At 42.5% G+C, this 22,234-nt stretch overlaps 1 pseudogene; it reads right to left on the reverse strand.

The window, feature by feature from the left end:
- Window positions 1–20,506: 20,506 nt before the first annotated feature.
- On the reverse strand, window positions 20,507–21,857 carry LOC110741157 (annotated as a pseudogene).
- Window positions 21,858–22,234: the final 377 nt, after the last annotated feature.

Consider the following 22,234-nt stretch of genomic DNA (forward strand, 5'->3'; position numbering starts at 1 on the left):
TGCATTGGCCGGGCACGGTGGCTCACGCCTATAATCCCAGCACTTTGGGAGGCCAAGGCGGGCAGATCACGTGGTCAGGAGACCAACCTGGCCAATATGGTGACACCCCGTCTCTACTAAAAATACAAAAATTAGCCGGGCATGGTGGTGCATGCCTGTAATCCCAGCTACTTGGGAGGCTGAGGCAGGAGAATCACTTGAACCCAGGAGATGGAGGTTGCAGTGAGCCAAGATCGTGCCACTGCACTCCAGCCTGGGCGATAAAGCAAGACTCCATCTCAAAAAAAAAAAAAAAAAAAAAAGATGTGCTATGTATCAGTAAGCATTTTATACATACTACTTAATTCTCACAACCCTCTGAGGAAGGAATTGTTAACTCCATTTTACACATGGGAACGCTAAGGCACAGAGAGGTTAAGTGACTTGCCCAAGGCCACCCAGGATAAGGATTCAAACACAATGAGCCTGGTTGCAGGGCCCTTGCTCTTTACCACCAGGAGGGGAAGTAACGGGCTTTTTCCCCTTCTAAAAGGAAATATCTCTTGTTTCTCCTGATTTCGAAAGGAACTAAAAAGACACAAAAATATTTAAAGAAGATAAAAGGGTATGAACAGAAAAGAAGTCTCGCCAGTAGCCCTTATTAGACATAGACAAGTTTACTTCTGCTTTATAATGTTGCATATTATAACTAGCTCTCGGGAGATTAAATTTGCAAATCAGAATGACAGGCAGGCCCAGTGTGTTGCAAGACTGGGAAATGATGGAAAGCAAGGACTTGGACAGGGAGGAGAAAGTGTTGGGAGTGGTGCATAGTAACTTGTGGTGTCTCTAGAACGAAAGGCCATGAAGGGCATGTTCCAGGGGTTCTAAGGAGGCCCACAGACCCAGGGGTGGGAGGCTCTGGCACTTATGAATATTCCAGGCTGGCTGTTGGGCCTTCAGGAGCAGAGGCTGGCCCTCGGCAGTGGGCACAGCTGGGGCCTCAAGCTGGCAGGCTGCAGAGGACATCCAGCTTCGCTGCTCTGACACCTTCTCCTGCCCTCTCCCAGCTTATCTCCTGGGTCTGGGACTGGCAGGGGAAAGTGAGCTCCCCTAGGCCCCACGCAGTTTCACTTAATGAGCCCCTCTAGGAGCTCCAGCTGTCAATCACCCTGGCTCCTGGCACAGCCCAAATGTGCCTTCAGCCTTCATATTAGGATGAGGCTGGTGAGAAAAGATGCTGGGCATAGCAGCAGCAGGTCTGGTCAGGAGGGCAGTGACTAAGGACTAGCATTTCCTAGGGGATGAGGGTCCCCAGCTCCAATGGGAAGTGGAGCTCCTAAATGATTGGATTGTTTTCCTCTCCTGGCACTTCCAAGAAGCCCAAGGCTACCTTTCTTTCCAGGGTCCCCACAGAGTGTGAGGTGTCTGGGGGAGAGAGTAGAGCTTGCAGGCTAAGCACAGATCAGGTCACGCCCTCACAGGATGAGTGGAGAGCCTGGAAGATGGCGAGCAGCCAAGAAGCCAAAATCAGAAAGCCTGGAGGGGAAACAGAGCAGAGCAGGTGCTCAGGAGCCACCTGGAGATGTCACGCTCTGCTCTGCCATCCGCCCTTCTCAGGGAACCTGCAGCTACAGGGCCATGCATTGAACCACAGGACTCGGGTCTGGAGGGCCTCCGGTCTGTGCCCTTGGTTTCAGAAAGGCTCATTAAGTCCAGCAGCTCAAGGAAAGGGAATTACATCACACTTATGAACGCTCACAGGTGGGGACATTGAGGGCCCTCTCAAAAGCTGCCTACCTACCACAGTCCACTCTCTCTGGCCCCCAAAGACTCAGAACCCCCTCACATGCAAAATGCATTAACTCCTTCCCAAAGTGCCCTAAATTCTCCTTCCATTTTGGCATCAGCTCAAAGTCCAGTTCCGCATCATCATCTCAATCAGGTCCAGGTGTGATGGAGGCTCCTGGGGTGTAGCTCCAACTTTCACGTGTGTTTCCTCTCCATCTGTGGATTCATGAAACCAAAGACACCAGATGTGTGCCCCGCATCAATCCACCTGACATGCAGTGGTGGGACAGACATGGATCGCTGTGGTAGAGATTCCTGATCAAAAATTGGGAAAATGAGAGGCAAGAAAACCACTGGTTCACAGAAATTCTCAAATCCAGCTGATTAAAATGTTGGGAGTTCCTTGATGAGGTTTCAAGACCTAGCAATAATTCTCCATGACTTTTGCCTGCATCTTTTAGGCTCTTGGCTGGGCCTCTGAGCCATCCCTCCTTTGTCATGAAAGGTAAAAATCCTTTGCACCTGAATGGTTTTCTCAGCCTGTTTCCTCCCAGTAAAATGTTGCAGGTCCAAAAGACTTCTTTCATTTTGTGCATCTTAGTCCCTTTCAGCCCAAGCTGGCAGTATTTCTGCTTATATAATTTTCTCAAAAACTTTGTGCATCTTCTGTGAATCTCACCAGAGTTCACTCTATTTGTCAAAAGTCTTGGGCTTCTGCTGGTGGCCGATGCTCTTAAACTTCCTGGAGGACCTATTGTTTTACTGGAAAGGAGCGGGGAGGGACACCCTAATTCTCCTGAGAGAGCCCCGTGTGTGACTAATACTCTGATTATTTGGTCTTTCTGAAGTCTTAATGAAAGGTGGTAGGTCACACCTTTGCCTTTATTTTATTGCCAGACCACGTTTTCCTGACAGTGCTCAGAAGTAATATTTTTCTTCTTTTTAGACATGGGGTCTCACTCTGTTGCGTAGGCTGGAATGCAGTGGCACAATCTTGGCTCACTGCAGCCTCAACCTCTCAGGCTCAAGTGGTCCTCCCACCTTAGCCTCCATAGTAGCTGGGACTACAGGTGTGCACCATCATATCCAGCTAATTTTTAAAAATTTTTGTAGAGATAGGGGTCTCACTATGTTGCCAAGGCTGGTCTTGAACCTCTGGACTCAATCAACCCTCGTGCCTCAGCCTCCCAAATTGTAGGGATTATAGGCGTGAGTCACTGCATGCAGCCAAGAAGCCATTTCTTAACTTTCATATAGTTTGCCATCTACAGAGACTGCAAACTTTCAAAATCGTAAAGTCCTGGCTCCTTTTTTGTTTAATAGTTTTAATAGTCCTCCCTTTGATTTATCTTTCTCCTCTTGCAATTTACTATAGGCAGCAAGAAGAAACCAGGAGGCATCTTCAATACTTCACTTGAAAATCTTCTTAACTAGATCACCTAGTTCATTAGCCACATATTCTGGCTTCCATGTGATTTCAGATTGACATGTCACTAAGCTTTCTATCACTATACAATAAGCACACACCCATCCTTCCTCTAGTTTCTAATAATATTTTCCTCATTTCCTTTTTAGCCCCCATTGGCAGCCTCTACTCAAGTGTGATGTTTACTAACAATGATTTCGAGGTGGTTTTAGAACTTTCTTTTTTTTTTCTTTTTTTTTTTTTTTTCAGGCCCAGTCTCCCTCTGTCACCAGGCTGGAGTGTGGTGGCGGGATCTCAGCTCACGCCTCGCCTCCGGGTTCCGCCATTCTCCTGCCTCAGCCTCCCGAGTAGCTGGGACCTGGCGCCCGCCACCTCCTTGACTAGTTTTTTTTTTTTGTATTTTTTAGTAGAGGCGGGGTTTTTCACCGTGTTGCTTAGGTTAATTAGAATCTCTGACTGGTGATCTCCACCAGTGTCCTGGCTTTCCCCAAAGTGCTGGGATTACAGGCTGAGCCACTGCGCCTGGCCTAGGCTTTTTCTAATATGCTTCTCAAAATCTTCCCAGCCTCTGCACACCAAGGATTCCAAAGCTGCTCCCATACTTTTAGGTGTTAGTTAAACGCGGCCCCATTTCTGATTTTAAAATCTATTTATTTATCCAATGGAGGCACAACAAATTACCCCAAAACATAATGACTTATAACAACAACACTTATTACCTCATAGTTTCTGTAGTTTCATAGTTTCTGTGGCATGCAGATTGCATGGCTTGCTACAATCAAGGTGTTGGCTGGGGCTGTGGTCTCATCTGAAAGCTTGACTAAGGAAGGCTCCAGTTCCATGCTTACTCACATTATTGTTGACAGGATTCAGTCCCTCAAGTGTTGTTGGATCAAAGACCTCAGTTCATTGCTTGTTGTAGGCTAGCAGCCACCCTCAGTTTATTGTCATGTGGGTCTCTCCATCAGACAACTCACAGCATGGCAGCTTGCTTCATCACAGCAAGCCAGTAAGATGAGCCAGAAAAAGAGAGTTTGGGCACCACAGAATTCACACTCTTTTGTAACCTAAGCTAGGAAAGGGCATCCCATCAATTTACCATATTCTGTTTGTTAGAATCAAGTGATTGGGTCTATCCTGTGTTCAATGGGAGGGGATTACATGAGAATGTGAATACCAGGAGGTGGAGATTGTTTGGAGCCAGTTCAGAAGCTGCCTACTACATAAGCCTTTTTGAAACTCTCCCCTCCTATGGATTTGAAAACACCACACTTGCCAAGTCTTACCCCTTCTCAGCCTTCAGAGATATTGGTGGACCTCAGCTGTCTTCTCATACCACACCTTCTTCCTAGCTGAACTTAATTCCATTGCTACTAGTGACTCTGGGATTCACACCATTAGAAGTACTCAGAGGTATTAAGCTGGCTAGAAGACAAGGCAAGACCTCCTAAAAGGTACAAGGAGTAATATAGTGAATAACCATGTCCTCATCACCAGTTTAAGAAATAAAACAAACAATACCAGTTCAGTCCCTGGGCCTGCCTTTCTATTTATATTTTATATTTTCAGCCTTCTCTTCAGAGGCAACTGCTGTCCTGAGTTTGGTGTTTCTTGCTATTATGCATTTCTTCATATTCTTACTACATGTATATGCATTCTTAAGTCATATTTATTATTGTTTTGCATGGTTTAAACTTTCTGCAAACATAGTCATATTATATGCATTTCTCTGCTTTGTGTTTACTCTTCTTATGTATGTGAGACTTACCCATATTAATACTTGTGGGTCTGGTTTATTCCTTTCCATTGCTGCATAGTATTCCATTGCATAAACATACCACAATTATGCTCTTAATGAACATTTAGTCTGCTCTTATAAACAATGCACAATGAATATTCCATGTCTCTATTAGCCATATGTGGAAGAGTTTCTGTAGAGTATGGGCTAGAAATAAAATGTAGGATATGTGCATTTGCAAATTTTCTAGATAATAATAACTAGTACTCCAAAGTTATTGTCTTGAATTTATTCTCCTACCAGCAATGTGTAAGGGTTCAATTTACTCCCTGTTCTTAACATTTGAAGTGTCAGGCATTGAAGTATTTGTTATATGGTGGATGTACAATAGAATGTCATTCCACTACCAGCAGTGTGGTAGACAAGATATTCTTAGGGCATCTCCTATGAAAATGAAAAGAAATAAGAAAGAGAGAGGAGGAAAGGAAGGAAAAAAGGAAGGAAGGAAGGAAGGAAGGAAGGAAGGAAGGAAGGAAGGAAGGAAGGAGGGAGGGAGGGAGGGAGGGAGGGAGGGAAGGAAATCCTAGATCTTGCCTAAACCATTATTTGTATTGCTTTGCTGGGTTTGTGAGAAATGGAGAGAAATTTTCAAGAGGGAAAAGTCTTGAGAGGCAGAGGTGCCTGGACAGTAAATGCTACCTGCAGTCTTGTAGTCAAGAGATTGATCCTTGGGCCAGTAGCAAAGGGCTGGAATGGGAACTTGGCCTGAGACCTGATGAGAGGAGATAGGAACAAAGAGGGTTAAAGTGACCCTAGGAGAGTGGCTCTCTGGCATGCAACAAAAGAAAATACAAATTATATTTGGAGGAAACCATCCCCAAAGTAAGCTCTAGGGATTCCTCCCAGATTTAGATAAACCAAATATGAACTCACAATTCACTATCACCAAAGAAACAAAGCTAGAAACACAAAAATATGAAAGCAACAAGGGACTGTCAGTAGCAAGACAGATTTTAAAACAAACTAAGGGTTTAGAAATTAAAAATATAATTGTTGAAATAAAAACTCAATAGACCAATCTCCCTCATGAATATAGATGTGCAAAACCTTAACAAGTATTAGCAAATAAAATTTGGCAATATATAAAAAGAATTATACCTCATGACTAAGCAGGGTTCCAGGGATGGAAGGCCGGTTCAATATTTGAACATCAATCAATATAATTTACCATATTAATAGGCTAAAGAAAAATACCTACGAGATTATATCAATTGAAGCAAAAAAAAAGTTTTGGACAAAATTCAACACCTTAAATGATTCATGTTCATTATTAAACAAATGACTCCAGAAAAATAGGAGTAGAGGGGATGAATCTCCACAGAATGATGCTGAGGAAAAAAAGTCAATCCAAAAGGTTACATACTGTATGATTCCATTTATATAACATTCTTAAAATGATAGAATTATAGAAATGGGGAATGGCGAATAGATTAATGGTTGCCAGAAATGGGTGGGGTGGGAGAAAAGTAGGGGTGGGTATAAAAGGGCAGCATGAGGGAGTCTTGGGTGAGCAAATGTTCCATGAGATTCCATAAGCGTGATGGAAATATTCTGTATCTTGATAGCATAATTGTCAACGTCCTGGTTATGATACTGTTCTGTAGTTTTGCAAGATGTTACCATTGGCAGAAACTGGATAGAGTACGTGGGATTTTTCTATGTTATTTCTCAAAACCGCATGTGAATCTACAATTCTCTCAGAATTAAAAGTGAAAAAAAAACTCCTCCATGAAAGAGTTAAAGAGAAGAGTATATAAAGATGACGAGAGAATTTATCCAAAATGGAAAGAGAGAGACCAAGGAGATAGAAAATAAGAGTAAGAAAATAAGAGACCGGGCATGGTGGCTCACGCCGGTAATCCCAGCACTTTGGGAGGCTGAGGCAGGCGGATCACGAGGTCAGGAGATAGAGACCATCCTGGCTAACACGATGAAACTCTGTCTCTACTAAAAATACAAAAAATTAACCGGGCCAGGTGGCGGGCACCTGTAGTCCCAGCTACTCCTGAGGCTGAGGCAGGAGAATGGCGTGAACCCGGGAGGCGGGGCTTGCATTGAGCCGAGATCCGGCCACTGCACTCCAGCCTGGGCGACACAGCGAGACTCCGTCTCAAAAGAAAAAAAGAAAAGAAAAGAAAAAAAGAAAATCAGAAGAGTAGGATGGGAAGGTTCAACATATCCCGATCAGAACTTCACAAGGATGGAATACAGAAAATGGAAGAGAGGCATCTTTGAAGTGAGAATGGCTGAGAAATGTCTAGTACTGAGGATAGACTAGAACCCATAGCTACAGGAAACAGGATAAATAAACATGAGTCAACACCTAAACACACTGCAGTGGAAATGCAGAACACTTAAGACAGAAATATTTTAAAAGACCACAGGACATCCTGGCTAACACGGTGAAACCCCATCTCTACTAGAAATACAAAAAATTAGCCGGTCGTGGTGGCGGGCGCCTGTAGTCCCAGCCACTCGGGAGGCTGAGGCAGGAGAATGGCGTGAACCCGGGAGGCGGAGCTTGCAGTGAGCAGAGATCACGCCACAGCACTCCAGTCTGGGCGACAGAGCGAGACTCCGCCTCAAAAAAAAAAAAAAAAAAAAAAAAGACCACAGGAAAAACTCACATCACCTGTAAAGACGCTACAATTAGATCTGCAGTCAATTTCTCATAGCAATTATACAAGCTAGATCACAGTGAAATTATATATGCATACATACCCACATAAAATAGGAAGATTGCTGCTATCTTTTTAAAATAGACTTTATTTTTCAGAAGAGTTTTAGCTTCACGGCAAAATTGAATGGAAAGTACAGAGACTTCTCATATAATCCCTGTCCCTGCCAACTTTCCCAACTACGAACATCCTACACTGGAGTGGTGCATTTATTAAAACTGATGAACCTATATGGACACGCAGTTATCACTCAAAGTTTATAGTTGAGCCATTATAGTCATTAGGGTTCACCTGTGGTGTTGCACGTTCTATGAGTTTTGAAAAACGAATAATGAACTGTATCTGTCACTATAGGATCATGCAGAATAATTCTATTGCCCTACAAATCCTCGTGATCTACCCACTCATCCCTTTCTCCCCTCAACCCCTAGCAACCACTGATCTTTTTACTATCTTTTTTTCTTTGTTTTTTACTGTTTCGCTTTTTCCAGAATGTCATATAGTTTGCATCATACTGTATGCATCCTTTTCAAATTGGCTTCTTTCACTTAGTAATATGCATTTAAGTTTCTTCCATATCTTTTCATGACTTGATTTCTTGTTAGCTCTGAATAATAATCCATTGTCTGAATGTACCAGGGTTTGTTTATCCATTCACCTACTGAAGGGCATCTTGGTTGCTTCTAGGTTTTGTCACTCATGAATAATGTTGCTCTGTGCATCCATGTGCAGGTTTTCTGTGCACATAAGTTTTCCATTCATTTGGATAAATATCAAGAAGCATGATTGCTAGGTTGATATGTTTTTTAAATTGTTTTAAATATTTAATTTACATACTATGTGATTCTCCCATTTAGAGTGTACAGTTGAGTGTTTTTAATGTATTAACTATCACCACAATCAATTTTAGGACATTTTCATCCACCCTTAAAGGCACCCCGTATCCATTACTGTCACTCCCCTATTCTCCCGCTCCTGTCACCCCAGCCCCTGGCAACCACTAATCTGCTTTCTGTCTCTATAGATTTGCCTATTCTGAACATTTCATATAAATAGAATCATACAATACACAGTCTTTCCTGACTGTAATCCCGGCTACCCGAGAGGCTGAGGCAGGAAACTCACTTGAACCCAGGGGGCAGATGTTGCAGTGAGCCGAGATCGTGCCACTACAGTCCAGCCTGGGCAAAAGAGCGAAACTCTATCTCAGAAAAACAAAAAACACACATTGTCAGCTGGGTGCACAGGCATGTACCTGTAATCTCAGCTACTAGGGAGGCTGAGGCAGGAAGATTGAGTCCAGAAGTTTGAGGCCAGCCTGAGCAATATAGGGAGACCACATCTCAAAAAACAAAAATAAGTCTGGGCATGGTGGGCCATGCCTACAATCCCAACACTTTAGGAGGCTGAGGTGGGAGGATCTCTTCAGCTCAGGAGTTTGAGAACAGCCCGGGCAACATAGTGAGACCCCCATCTCTACAAAAAAAAAAAAAATAGCCAGATATGGTGGCACACACCTGGGGTCCCAGCTACTCAGGAGGCTGAGGTGGGAGGATTGCTTTTGCACAGGAGTTCAAGGCCACAGTAAGCCATGATCATGCCACTGCACTCCAGTCTGGGCAACAGAGCAAGACTGTCTCAAAAAAAACAAACCAAAACAAAAAATCCCCCCAAAATAAAAATAAGCATTGGCACTCAGAATTTTGTCAACGTATATCCGTTGCCTTTTATTTTTCAATGTCGCCATTTCTTTTAAAAATTAAATACCATCCTATGCTAGCTTAGTGAATATAGTATCTTATGTCTCTGAGAATATGAACTATAGTTTCTTTGAGATTTTCTTTTTTTTTTTTTTTTTTAAACGGGGTTTTTTTTTTTTCCCCTCGGTTAGAGTTCAGTGGGGCGATCTCGGCTCCCTCCAGGCGCTCTCCCCCGGGGTTTCGCCCTTCTCCCCCCCCAGCCTCCCGCGTAACTGGGACTACAGGCGCCCACCACCACACCCGGCTAATTTTTTTTTTTTTTTTTTTTTTTGTATTTTTACTAGAGACGGGGTTTCACCATGTTAGCCAGGATGGTCTCGATTTCCTGACCTTGTGATCCACCTGCCTCGGCCTTCCAAAGTGCTGGAATTACAGGCGTGAGCCACCGTGCCCGGCCTTCTTTGAGATTTTCTTCTGCTCAGCGTCCCATGAATAAAATTCAGTTAGAAATTGGAATATACTGTTGTTGTGTAGCCGCATGCCCCCACAGTGGAGGCACTTGAAATGATCTTCAAATTGTAGTGTCCACTATAGCCCCTTGAGGAGTTTCTAAAAACTACACATAAACCTTCCCGCACCCAGATGTGCTGGTGCAGCGGCTCTGGAAGAGGGCTCAAGAACGCACCTCTCAGCCAGCCCACAAAGGCATTTCCACCTTAGTGGCTCTCCGGGAAGGGGCCCTGCCTCTGGATGTCTTGGGAATTAAGTCACATTGTCGTTCTGCTTCCATCTCGAACTTGCAATTCACGTCAACCTCCTGAGCCTCAGTTTTCTGACCCATGGAACAGAGAAAATATCCACCTGCCTTCCTCACCCCGTGTTATGTGGACTAATTGAGATGACTGGAAAAAAATCTCTGCAAACCACTCAGTCTTCTCAGGTTGTAAGGGAGAACTATGATGATTTGTGCTGTTTTACCAGCTGAGGACTCCACTGGAGTCCTACCATGTGTCCTATCATGTGATGCTACGAGAGGTGCTCAGCTTCTCTGATTATGAAAGGAAAAATTTGGATGCAGTGGTTTTTTACCCTGTCTGCCCATTAGAATCACCTGCCAATACCTGGGCCCACCTCTGGAGATCCTGCTCCAAAAGGTCTGGAGTGGAACAGGCATCAGCTTGTTTGAAGATGCTTCCTGAATGATTCTCACATGCAGCCGAGGCTGTACCACAGGCTAGGTGATCAGGAAGGCCTCTGTCAGCTCTAAAAATATTCCAAGTCCTGCGGGGATTGCCAGGCCAGAGACACAGATGGTAGTACCGGATGGGCTGGGGCTATCACAGCAGTTCTCGGCTTCCCCAGCTCTGCTCAGCTCCAGCCAGATCCTCTTCCCAGCCAGCAGGGCCCCCAGTTCACTGTGGCATGAGCAGCTCAGACTGTAAGAGGTCACAGCTGTGCACCTGGCAGACGGCCCCAACACACTGATCCGTGCAGCCTTCTGAGACATCAGCTGCGGGTGGGCTGGGGGGTCAGCTGTCTGGGGGCCAGCTTAGTGCTGAAGCATTTGCAAGCATTGGGGAGTGGGGACTTCCAGCCAGGAGGTGCTGCATTTGAAAAAAAAAATGTTTAAAAAAGTTTCCTGGCTTCATTAAAAAACACATGATAATTATTAAAAACTTCAACAACGGCCAGGTGCAGTGGCTCATGCCTGGAATCCCAAAACTTTGGGAGGCTGGGGCGGGTGGATCATGAGATCAGGAGATTGAGACCATCCTGGCCAACATGGTGAAACCCTGTCTCTACTAAAAATACAAAAATTAGCTAGGTGTGGTGGTGCATGCCTCCAGATACTCAGGAGGCTGAGGGAGGAGAATCACTTGAACCCAGGAGGCGGAGGTTGCAGTGAGCTGAGATCACGCCACTGCACTCCAGCCTCGCTGACAGAGGGAGACTCCAATTCAAAAAAACAAACAACCAAAAACGCAGAGAAATCTTCAACAGCACAGAACAAGGTAAAAAAGGAACAACAAAAATATCACATGGTACACCACCATTTAGCAATAATCTCTGTTTACACTTGATAATACTTCCAAATGTCCGTGTATGTCATGGCCCTGACAGTTACCTTGTTGAGTGTTTACTCCAGGGCAGGAAAAAGCTAAGACCTGACTTCATGAAACTGCCGCAGGACACAGGATGGCGGGGACTCCTATGACTCCCTTCCCACTGGTTGAAGAAATAGGGTGAGGAACCTGCCCAAGGTTACATCTGGAAGGTGCTGGACTTCAAGCCCAAATCTGTCCAGCTCCAGTGTTCTAATACTAATTCCTACCAAGTGCTAAAGTAGTGGCAGGTTATATTATAGAAATTGTCTTTCAAAAGAGTGAGTTCTGGGTCCTTTTTCACTTAAGGTCTCCTGACCTTTCACCAAAATCATCAAAATGCTTTTGTTTGTTTGTTTGTTTCACCAGTGATCAAAGAAAAGCAAATCAGCCAGCTGCAGTGGCCCATGCCTGTAATCCCAGCACTTTGGGAGGCTGAGGAGGGAGAATCGCTTGAGCACAGGAGTTAGAGACCAGCCTAGGCAATACAGTGAGACCCCCATCTCTACAAAAAATAAAACATTAGCCAGGTATGGTGGTGTGTGCCTATAGTCCCAGCTACTTGGTAGGCTAAGGCGGGAGGACTGCTTGAGCCCAGGAGATCAATGCTGCAGTAAGCTATGATTGCATCACTGAATCCCAGCCTGGGTGACAGAGAAACCTGCTGTCTCAAAAAATAGGGAAAATATCATTTTTTCACATATCACATTGGCAACATTTTAACATAAAACAAGATACATATGAAGAGTTTTAAATGAATGTTCAAATACCTTGATTCAGTAATTTCATATCAAGGAACCTATTCTAAGAAGACAGAGAGGTAGTGGAAGATTTATTCATAAAAATATTCATCGTGACATTATTCAGAGCTGTGAAAATTGCTGTGGAAAATAATTTGAATGTATAACATGCAACTTCAGAAAATTATGCCAGCACAAAATATCATACTAGAAAGTATATTTAAGGCTGGACATGGTGGCTCACACCTGTAATCCCAGCACTTCGGGAGGCCAAGGCAGGCAGATCACCAGAGGTCAGGAGTCTGAGACCAGTCTGGCCAACATGGTGAAACCCCGTCTCTACTAAAAATACGAAAATCAGCCAGGTGTGGTGGCAGGCGCCTGTAATCCCAGCTACACGGGAGGCGGAGGCAGGAGAATCACTTGAACCCTGGAGGCAGAGATTGCAGTGAGCTGAGGTCGTGCCATTGCACTCCAGCCTAGGTGACAAGAGCAAAACTCCATCTCAAAAAAAAAAAAAAGTATATTTAATAGCACACAAAAATATTTCCAGTATATGTAAAGTGGAAAAAGTAGGATATGGTTCTGATTTGGTGACATTTGTAAAATAAATCCATATAAATTAAACAACATTTCAGTCTTCTTATTACCTAGTAATGTGAAAAGGAAAGGGAAGCTTAGGGTATGGTCAGGACAGGTTGCATTCAAATATCGGCTTGCGGCATACTCACAATTCCTTCTGTAGGTGTGGGGGCCTGCCCAGAAATAGGCAGCTAAATAGATTTCAGAAGAGATCTCTATACGGGCCAGAAGGCATCTGCCTCCCAAAGTGTTAAGATCCTGAGTCAGGGCATAACAAAACAAACAAACAAACAAACAAAAAACCCACAAAACAAAAAATGGTTTCAGACATGGACCCCAAAGCAACAGTGCCAAGGCCATAGGATCCAAATTACAGATATCAATGTACAAGCAAGTTGCTTCTCCTACCAGTAACAATGAGGCACAGCTCCCTGGTGCGTAGCAGAAGGCTGTCTTTACTTAATGATTGCTATGGCTTGAATGTGTCCCCCAGAAAGTATGTGTTGGAAATGTAATCCCCAGTGTAGCAGTATTGGGAGATGGGGTTCAATGGGAGTGGTTTAGATCATAAGGGCTCCACCCTTATGAATAGATTAATGCCAATTTTAAAAGAGCTAGACATTGCAAATTCAAGCTCTTGCCTTGTCTCACCATGTGATGCCTTCAGTCATGTTATGATGCAGCAAGAAACCCTCACCAGATGCACCCCTCAATCTTGGACTTCCCAGCCTCCAGAATCATGAACCAAATAAATTTCTGTTTGTTACAAATTAGCCAGTGTGTGGTATTCTGTTATAGCAGCACAAAACAGACTAAGACAACAATGGCTAGTGACACTCTGAGCAAGGCTGGGAGGCCAGGGTTTGCAAATATGAATAGGAACAGCCTAGAAGGACAGTCCAATGTTACCAACACTTATCTCTGAGTGGTGGGATTAACCAATTATTTTTCACTTTTTACATTTCTGTTTTTTCTAAATTTTTTTGTCCTAAATACATATTACTTTTTGAAAATTCTTATCAAGAAAAATGTTAAACATACCAAAAGTAAAGAGACTAAAAAAAAATTAATCTTCCTCTGTCCATCACTAAGCTTTGGCTATTCTCAACATTCTGTCAAACCTGTTTTATCTCTCCACACCCCAATTTTGTTTTTTCGTCAGTATTTTGTTTTATTTTATTGGGACAGGGTCTCATTCTGCCACCCAGGCCAGAGTGCAGTGGCACAATCATGGCTCACTTGAAGCCTCAACCTCTCTGGCTCAAGAAATCCTCCCACCTCAGCCTCCCAAGTAGCTGGGACTACAGGCACATGTCATCATGCTCGGTTAATTATTTATTTATTTTTAGAGACAAGGTCTCACTACGTTGCCCAGTTTGGTCTTGAACTCCTGGCTTCAAGTGATCATCCCTTGCCTCAGTCTCCCAAAGCTGTGGGATTATAGGCATGAGCCACTGTGCCTGGACTTTTCCTGGATTTAAAAACAAATCCTAATTTTTTCATGTGAGGCCAGCAAAGCCCCCTCAAGTTGTCTCCTATGTCCTTTTCAAATGACTTCATTGGTCTTTGACAGTTTCTGTGCTTCCTGGCACAACAAGATATTCCTGCTAGTGCTAGATATTTTTAAATGGTCACAAATTCCTCGCATTCCTATATGCAGGCTTCTTTGCAATATGACTTTGCAACTTAGAGTTGAATGGACTCTCGAACAATATGCAGCAGGAGAAATGGGAGGATTTTGCTCCCCCAAAGTACAACAAGGCCCTCTGTTAAAATGACATGTTACCTAATTCCTGTTAAAATGACATGTTACCTAATGCCAAAGAGGTTTTATGTAATACAGTAAAATTAACAACATCTTTATCCAGCCTCTCCCATCAAGACATATGGTTTATTTCTCCTACCTTTGAATCTGGACTTGGCCATGTACCTTGCTTTGGTCAATGGAACATTACTGATAGTGTAGAGTAGCACTGCGTTCATTTGGCTGAGGCCATTCTCAGTTTCGACACAAGACGAGGAGGCTGCTCATAGAGGATGAGCTCTGTATTGTGTGGAGGAGGATGGCAAGCTGATGGCGTAAGCCCCAATCCGTATTAGTTATCTGTTGCTGAATAACAAAACACTCCAAAATTTACAACCAACAATTATTATCTCATATTATGGTTTCTGTGGGACAGGAATTTGGTAGTTTAGGTGGGTGACTCTAGCTCGGGCTCCCATGAGGTTGCAATCAGGATGTCATCTGGGGATTCAGTCACCTGAAGGCTTAACAGGGTCTGGTGGGGGGTCTACCTCCAAGATGGCTCCCTTACTGGACTATTGGCAGGAGGTTTCAGTTCCTCACCATGTGGGACTAGTGTCCCGACATCTTGGTTTCTGGTTTTTCCCCAGGAGAGTGATCCGAGAGAGCTCATGGAGAAAGCCACAGTGCTTTTCTTTTCTTAGAGACAGGGTATTGCTCTGTTGCACACACTGGAATGCAGTGGTGCAATCATTACTCACTGTAATCTCTAACTCCTGGGTTCCAGCGATTCTCCTGCCTCAGCCTCCCACCTCATTGGGACTACACACACGTGCCACCATGCCTGGCTAATTTTTAAAGTTTTTTGTACAGACAGGGTCTTGCTATATTTTCCAGGCTAGTCTCAAACTCCTGTCCAAAAGCAACCCTCCCGCCTTGGCCTCCCAAAGTGCTGGGATTACAGATGTGAGCCACCATGCACAGCTGCACATGCTCTGTATGTCCTGATCTTGAATATCACACACTGTCACTTCTGCCACATGCCATTTACTAAGCAAATGACTAGGGATAGCTCATGCTTAAGGAGATGGGAGAGGGAAAATAGGCTCCACTTTTTTTTTTTTTTTTTTGAGACAGAGTCTGGTTCTGTCACCCAGGCTGGAGTGCAGTGTCACGATCTCAGCTCACTGCAACCTCGGCATCCCGAATTCAAGTGATTCTCCTGCCTCAGCCTCCTGAATAGCTGGGATTACAGGTGTGCGCCACCATGCCTGGCTAATTTTTTTGCATTTTTAGTAGAAACGGGGTTTCACCATGGCCAGTCTGGTCTCGAACTCCTGGCCTCAGGTGATCCACTCACCTTGGCCTCCCAAAATGCTGGGATTACAGGTGTGAGCCAGCTCCACCTTTTGAAGGGAAAAATATTCAAAACTTTGTGGACATATTTTAGAACACCAAACTCTCTCACTCAAATTTCCTTTCCCAGCTTCCTTACACACTGCCATTTTACTCACAAGGCAAACACGCCTTACCAGTTTAGTAGAAAATAAGAGGTAAAGTTTCATGCTAAAAACGGAGTTTTTAGTGCTGCAGCTTAACTGTCTATCCTTCTCATTTTGCAGTTACTGTAAACATTGCAAAATGTGAATTGCATATATTAGAAGTGATGCATATTGTGACACATTCATCATTTTTTCAATTTTCTCATGTAGATATTTACCATACTCTTCCAGTTATATCCTCTTAGAACTAGCATTTGTGTCTTATCAACATGTTTGATAGTCCAATATGCTGATTTTTGAAGATAGATGTAGTATAAAAAGAAAAGGGGGATCCAAAGCCTAAGCTTACAGAACTTCCCTTTTTTCCTTTTTTTCTTCTTCTTCTTCTTTTTTTTTTCTTTTTTGAGATGGAGTCTCACTCTATCACCCAGGCTGGAGTGCAATGGCACGATCTCGGCTCACTGCAACCTCCACATCCCAGGTTCAAGTGATTCTCCCGCCTCAGCCTCCCAAACAGCCAGGATTACAGGCGTCTGCCACCATGCCTGGCTAATTTTTGTGTTTTTAGTAGAGACGGGGTTCCACCGTGTTGGCCAGGCTCCTCTAGATCTCCTGACCTCAAGTGATCCACCCACCTTGGCCTCCCAAAATGCTGGGATTACAGGCATAAGTCACTGCACCAGCTTTTTATTTATTTATTTATTTTTAAGAGACAAGGTCTTGCTATGTTGACCCCAGGCTGGTCTCTAGTCTGGAACTCCTAAGCTTAAGGTGTCTCAGCTTCCCAAGTAGCTGGGATTATAGGCACTCATCCCTGTACCTGACTACAGACACTTATCAAATTAGCGATGAGAAATTTCAGTTTTCTGAGTCATTTCAATGCACTAGAGAACAAACGACACAAAAAAGTTCATCTACATAATTAAAGATATTTGTAAATGGACTTTACATGGGCTTTGTGTTTTCTATTCCTTTGTGTGTCATCTGTGGTGAACAACCTACACATTCAGCAATGGCTCCCACAAAAGTAAAAAGATACTTGACTACAAATCACGGTCATTTGACAAGTAAAGGGGCTGATTATTGTAAGTAGTTACTAGAATCTTCAAACAGGCTAAAGTTTTTAAAAGTCACAAGTAGCAAAAAGAGTCAGGAAAAAAATTAGTAGCAGAATTATTGCCTAGGACAGGAAAAGTCATATAGTTAATGAGACACTAAGAATGCCAGATGGAAACTTAGAGTTGAGTGGACTGTAGAACAATATGCAGCATGAGAAATGGGAGGATTTTGCTCCCCCAAAGTGCAACAAGGCCCTCTGTTAATGACATGTTACCTAATGCCAAAGACATTTTTATGTAATACCGTAAAATTAACAACATCTTTATCCAGACTGAGTCAAGAGATGTCACCAATAAATGTAATACCTTAACATTTGTAATATTTGTAAATTGCAATAAAATTCAACGTCATTTTTCCGCTGTAAAGAGCTGCCACAAAATCCATCAAGAAAATGTAGGAATTACACATATATATGCAGCTAACAACAGAAATGCAAAATACGTGAAGCCAAAAAAATGAAAGAATTGAAGAGAGAAATAGACAATTTGACAATAATAGTTTAAGATTTATATGCTTCATTTTCAATAATCAGTAGAACAACTAGACAGAAGGTCGACAAGGAAATAGAAGACTTGAACAGCATTAGAAACCAACTAGACTTAACAGACATCTACAGAACACTCCACCCAGCAAAAGTGGAATCGAAATTTCTGTTAAGTGCACATGGAACATTCTAAAGATAGACCATATGATGCTCATAAAACAAACCTCAATAAATTTAAAAGGATAGAAATAATACAAATTATGTTCTCCAATTACAATTAAATGGAATTAGAAATCAACAGAGAGAAATTTGGTATATCCACAAATAGGTGGAATTTGTTTTTAAATTATTGACTTGAAGCTCATATAGGTGGAAGTTAAACAACATACTTCTAAATAACAGAAAGAATTTTTTTATTTTTTATTTTTTTAGACAGAGTCTCACTTTGTTGCCCAAGGCTGGAGTGCAATGGTATGATCTCAGCTCACTGCAACCTCTGCCTCCCGGGTTCAAGCTATTCTCCTGTCTCAGCCTCCCAAGTAGCTGGGACTACAGGTGGCCACCACCATGCCCGGTTAATTTTTGTATTTTCAGTAGAGATGGGGTTTCACCATATTGGTCAGGCTGGTCTCAAACTTTTGACCTCAGGTGATCCACCTGCCTCGGTCTCCCAAAGTGCTGGGATTACAGGCATAAGCCACTGCGCCTGGCTAAGAAAGAAATTTTTAAGGCCGGGAGCAGTGGCTCATGCCTGTAATCCCAGCACTTTGGGAGGCCGAGACAGGTGAATCACGAAGTCAGGAGTTCGAGACCAGTCTGGCCAACATAGTGAAACCCCATCTCTACTGAAAATACAAAAAAATGAGAGGGGCATGGTGATGTGCACCTGTAATCCAGCTACTTGGGAGGCTGAGGCAGGAGAATCACTTGAACCCGGGAGGCAGAGGTTGCAGTGAGCCGAGATTGCACCACTGTACTCCAGCCTGGGCGAGAGAACGTGACTCCGTCTCAAATAAAAAAAAAGAAAGAAAGAAATGTTTAAAAATCAGAAAATACTTTGAGGCAAATGAAAATGAAGGCACACATACCAAAATTTATGGGATACAGCACTAGCAGTGCTTAGAGGGAAATTTATAGCTGTAAATGCCTACATTAAAGAAGAAGAAAGGTCTCAAATAAATAACTTAATCTTCTACCTTAAAAAAATAGGAAAGGGTCGGGCATGGTGGCTCATACCAGTAATACCAGCGCTTTGGGAGGCTGAGGCAGGAGGATTGCTTGAGTCCAGGAGTTCAAAAGCAGTCTGGGCAACATGGCAAAACTCCATCTCTACAAAAAATACAAAAATTAGCTGAGTGAGGTGGCACAAACCTGTAGTCTCAGCTACTCAGGAGGCTGAGGTGAGAGGATCACCTGAGCCCAGGGAGGTTGAGGCTGCAGTGAGCCATGATTGCACTACTGCACTCTAGCCTGGGAGACAGAGTGAGACTCTGTCTCAAAAGAAAAAGAAAAAGAAATTAGAAAGAGAAGAGCAAACTAAATCCAAAGCAAATGGAAAAAAGAAATTAACAAAGATTAGAACAGAGATACATGTAATACAGCATAGAGAAACAACAGAGAAAATCAACAAAACCAAAAGTTGGTTTTTTGAAAAGACCAATGAAATTGACAATATTTAGCTAGAATAATCAAGGGGAAAAAAAAAGAGAGAAGACTCAAGCGACTGAAATCAGAAACTGAAATCAGTAAAGAGGAAATTTACTACCAATCTTACGTAAATAAAAAGGATTATAAGAGGCCAGGCGCAGTGGCTCACACCTGTAATCCCAGCACTTTGGGAGGCTGAGGTTGGTGGATCACGAGGTCAAGAGATCGAGACCATCCTGGTCAACATGGTGAAACCCTGTCTCTACTAAAAATACAAAAATTAGCTGGGCGTGGTGGTGTGCACCTGTAGTCCCAGCTACTTGGGAGGCTGAGGCAGGAGAATCTCTTGAACCTCGGAGGTGGAGCTGGCAGTGAGCCAAGATCATGCCACTGCACTCCAGCCTGGCGACAGAGTGAGACTCCATCCCAAAAAAAAAAAAAAGAAAAAGGATTGGAAGAGACTACTGACCAGGCTCACACCTGTAATCCCAATGAATTGCTTGAGGCCAGGAGTTTGAGACCAACCTGAGCAACATATAGCGACTCCACCTTTTTTTTAAAAAAAGTTATTTAATTAGCTGGACATAGTAGGATGCCCATAGTCCTAGCTATTTGGGAGACTGAAGTGGGAGGATTGCTTGAGCCTAAGAGTTCAAGATCGCAGTGAGCTATGATCATGCCACTGCACTCCAGCTTGGGTGAGAGAGTGAGACCTTGTCTCTAAATAAAAAAAAAAAAGAAAGAAAGAAAGAAAGAAAGGAAAGGAAAGGAAAGGAAAGGAAAGGAAAGGAAAGGAAGAAAAAAGTATGTCAACAAACTGGATAACTTAGATGAACAAATTCCTAGATAGACAAAAACTGCAAAAATTACCTGGAAAGAAATAGAAAATCTGAATATATTTATAACAAGCAAAGAAATTGAGTCATTAATCTAAAAGCATTCAACAAAGAAAAGCTACCAGATGGTTTCATTGCTGAATCCCCTCAAATGTTTGAAGAAGAACTAACACCGACCCTTCTCAAACTCTTCCAAAAAATAGAAGAGGATGGAATACTTCCTAACCCATTCTATGAAGTCAGTAGTACCCTGATACCGAAGCCAAAGACATCACGAGAAAAGAAAACTATGAACCAATATCCCTATGCATATAGACACAAAGATCCATAACAAAACACTAGTAAACAAAAGTTTGCAACGTATAAAAAGTTTTATACACCATGACCAGGTGATATTTATCTCAAGGATGCAAGGTAGGTTCAATATATGAAAATTGATTAATATACTACATCACATTAATAAAATAAAGGACAAAAACTATGCGATCATCTCAATACAATTAGGAAAAGCACTGGACAACATCTAACACCCTTTCATGACAAAACACACTTAACAAATTAGAAATGGAAAGAAATTCTCAACCTGATAAAGGGCATTCTGAAAAACCCATAGTTAATAGCATAATTAATGGTGAAAGACTAGATGCCTTCCCCCTAAGATCAGGAGCAAGACAAGGGTGTTCACCAATTGTAATCCACATAGTACTGGAGGATCCAGCCAGGGCAATTAGGCTACAATATGTAATAAAAGCCATCAGGATGAAAAGGTAGAGGTAAAGCTATCTTGATTTGCAAATCTTATATATAGAAAATCCTAAGGAATCTAATAAAAAATTATTAGAACTAATAAATTTAGCAAGATTGCAAGATATAAGATCAATACATAAAAATTAATTATATTTCTACATATTTGCAATGAACAATCTGAAAATGAAATTAGGAAAACTGTTTCATCTACAATACCATCAAAAAGAATAAAATCCTGGGAATATATTTAACTAAAGAAGCATAAAATTTATACTCTGGAAACTATGAAAATATTCATGAAACAAATGCAAAAGTCCTAAATAAAAAGAAAAATATTACATGTTCATGGATCAAAAGACATAATTTTTTTATCTTGGTGGTCATATTTATTGGAAGAGCTTGAGAGAAATGAAAATACCATTTAGCGTAGTTGTGAGTTATCTGCAAATCAACTAATTTCAAGAGTGGAAGAATCCCCAGAATTATTTCTTAATATCAGAATGTATGCAGGTTTCTCTTTTGAATGTCTTGTACATTTAGAGAGGCCACTGTGCAAAGTCTCCTGTTTCCCATACAGGACAAATTCTTTGTTTCAGCCAACTCTCAGTGGAGGGGCAACCAGGACAATGACATCTCCCTGGACAAAGAGCACTGGAATATTCTATTTCATTGATTTATATATCTCTTCATATGTTTCTTCATCAATGTCTACAGTAGTCACAGTTTCTTCCACATCTCCCAAGGTCATGTTTAAATGTTGATCATAAGCATGGTAATCTGCCTCAAAACTCTCGGTCATTTCTCATTTTCACATAAATTAGTTCATCTAGGCTGAGCCTGATAAAATCCAGGGGCTCCTCTACAGTGTTGGTAGTTTGTTGCTGGTCTACGTCGTCCGCCATGTTTACAGAAGACGTAAATATTTTAAAATGTATGTATGTATGTATTTTATTTATTTATTTATTTATTGAGATGAAGTTTCGCTCTTGTCACCCAGGCTGGACTGCAATGGCGCAATCTCAGCTCACTCCAACCTCTCTCTCCTGGATGCAAGCCATTCTCCTGCCTCAGCCTACAGAGTATCTGGGATTATAAGCATCCAGAACCACACCTGGCCAATTTTTGTATTTTTAGTAGAGACGAGGTTTCACCATGTTGCCTAGGCCTGTCTTGAACTCCTGACCTTAAGTAATCCACCCACCTTGGCCTCCCAAAGTGCTGGGATTATAGGCATGAGCCACCACGTCCAGTCTATTTATTTATTTTTACCATAAGACTTTTTTGTGAATACTTAATATTGTTAAGATGGCAATACTCCCCAGATTGATTTACAGATTCCATGCAATTCCTATCAAAATC

This window comes from Papio anubis, chromosome 14 (assembly GCF_008728515.1).
Source record: "Papio anubis isolate 15944 chromosome 14, Panubis1.0, whole genome shotgun sequence".
NCBI classification, from domain to species: domain Eukaryota; kingdom Metazoa; phylum Chordata; class Mammalia; order Primates; family Cercopithecidae; genus Papio; species Papio anubis.